Source organism: Petromyzon marinus, unplaced genomic scaffold (assembly GCF_048934315.1).
Source record: "Petromyzon marinus isolate PM22_M1 ecotype Great Lakes invasive population unplaced genomic scaffold, UKy_Petmar_22M1.pri1.0 PM_G_Scaffold_53, whole genome shotgun sequence".
In the NCBI taxonomy this organism is placed as follows: domain Eukaryota; kingdom Metazoa; phylum Chordata; class Hyperoartia; order Petromyzontiformes; family Petromyzontidae; genus Petromyzon; species Petromyzon marinus.
The window spans coordinates 1,507,501-1,510,000 of NW_027423006.1; positions in this window are offsets into that span (position 1 = coordinate 1,507,501).

A 2,500-nucleotide genomic window follows, 5' to 3' on the forward strand; every position below is an offset into this window, starting at 1 on the left:
TCCCTCCTGAAAGGAGAGAGTCGTTTCTGTAGTATGGGTGGGGGATGGGGCCTCTTGGGTGGGAAGGGGTGGTTCAGGACAGTCCAATTGTCTTTCAAATCTACGGTAGAACTCGTTCAGGTCGTTGGCTAGGCGGGAGTCGTTAGTGGTGTGGGGCGCTCTGGGTTTGTAGTTGGTGATGTGCCTGAGCCCTTTGGCAGACAGAAGCAGCGTCGTTAGTAGAGAACTGGTGTTTTAGTGTCTCTGAGTACAGTCGTTTAGCCTCTCTCACCGCTTTGCTAAACCTGTTCTTCGACTCCTTGAATCTGTCTCTATCCCCACTCCTAAACGCTTCCTCCTTCTCCAACCTCAACCTTTTGAGCTTTGCTGAGAACCAGGGCTTGTTGTTGTTAAAGTTCACCCTGGTACGTGTTGGGATACAGCAGTCCTCACAGAAGCTGATGTAGGACGTCACAGCCTCTGTGAGTTCATCCAGACTATTGGTAGCAGTCGTGAACATATCCCAGTCAGTACAGTCTAAGCACGCCCGCAAATCTTCCACAGCCTCACTGGTCCACTGTTTAGATGTCCTCACAGCAGGTTTACAGAGTTTTAGTTGCTGCCTGTATGCACGAATCAGGTGGACCAAGGGAGTTCTGTGCGAGCCGAACAGCCCCGTGACCCACAAGAGAAACATCCCCGCCAAATTCGAGCGTTTGACGGGGTCTATCCGTGAAAAAATATTCACGTTTTTGAGTGCACATGCATTTCTGCTGCAAATGCCTCTGGAAGTTTCATGCCGTTCGTATGCCAATTGTGGCAACACGAAAATGACCCGTTTTCCCATTCCGAGGGATTTCTGTGCGACCCTAACAGCCCCGTGAGCCACAAGAGACACATCCCCGCCAATTTCTAGCGTTTCACGGGGTCTATCCGTGAAAAATATAGACGTTTTTGAGTGCACATGCATTTCTGCTGCAGATGCCTCTGGAAGTTTCATGCCGTTCGTACGCAATGTGGCAACACGAAAATGACCCCTTTTCCCATTCCGAGGGATTTCTGTGCGACCCTAACTAACAGCGCCCGTGAGCCACAAGAGAGACATCCCCGCCAATTTATAGCGTTTCACGGGGTCTATCCGTGAAAAATATAGACGTTTTTGAGTGCACATGCATTCCTGCTGCAAATGCCTCTGGAAGTTTCATGCCGTTCCTATGCAATGTGGCCACACAAAAATGACCCGTTTTCCCATTCCGAGGCATTTCAGTGCGACCCTAACAGCCCCGTGAGCCACAAGAGAGACATCCCCGCCAACTTCTAGCGTTTGACGGGGTCTATGCATGAAAAATATTAAAATTTTTGAGTGCACGTGCCTTTCTGCTGCAAATGCCTCTGGAAGTTTCATGGCGTTCCTATGCAATGTGGCAACACGAAAATTACCCCTTTTCCCATTCCGAGGGAGTTCTGTGCCACCCTAACAGCCCCGTGAGCCACAAGAGACACATCCCCGCCAATTTCTAGCGTTTCACGGGGTCTATCCGTGAAACATATAGAAGTTTTTGAGTGCACATGCATTCCTGCTGCAAATGCCTCTGGAAGTTTTATGCGGTTCGTACGCAATGTGGCAACACGAAAATGACCCGTTTTCCCATTCCCAGGGATTTCTGTGCGACCCGAACAGCCCCGTGAGCCACAAGAGACACATCCCCGCCAATTTCTAGCGTTTCACGGGGTCTATCCGTGAAAAATATCAATTTTTTTTGACTGCACATGCATTTCTGCTGCAAATGCCTCTGGAAGTTGCATGCGGTTCGCATGCAATGTGGCGACACGAAAATGACCCGTTTTCCCATTCCGAGGGATTTCTGTGCCACCCTAACAGCCCCGTGAGCCACAAGAGAGACATCCCCGCCAATTTCTAGCGTATCACGGGGTCTATCCGTGAGAAATATTCACTTTTTTGAGTGCACATGCATTCCTGCTGCAAATGCCTCTGGAAGTTTCATGCGGTTCGTATGCAATGTGGCGACACGAAAATGACCCGTTTTCCCATTCCGAGGGATTTCTGTGCCACCCTAACAGCCCCGTGAGCCACAAGAGAGACATCCCCGCCCACTTCTAGCGTTTCACGGGGTCTATCCGTGAAAAATATTCAATTTTTTGACTGCACATGCATTTCTGCTGCAAATGCCTCTGGAAGTTTCATGCGGTTCGCATGCAATGTGGCGACACGAAAATGACCCGTTTTCCCATTCCGAGGGATTTCTGTGCGACCCTAACAGCCCCGTGAGCCACAAGAGAGACATCGCCGCCAATTTCTAGCGTTTCACGGGGTCTATCCGTGAAAAATATTCACTTTTTTGACTGCACATGCATTCCTGCTGCAAATGCCTCTGGAAGTTTCATGCCGTTCGCATGCAATGTGGCAACACGAAAATGACCCGTTTTCCCATTCCGAGGGATTTCTGTGCCACCCTAACAGCCCCGTGAGCCACAAGAGACACATCCCCGCCAATTTCTA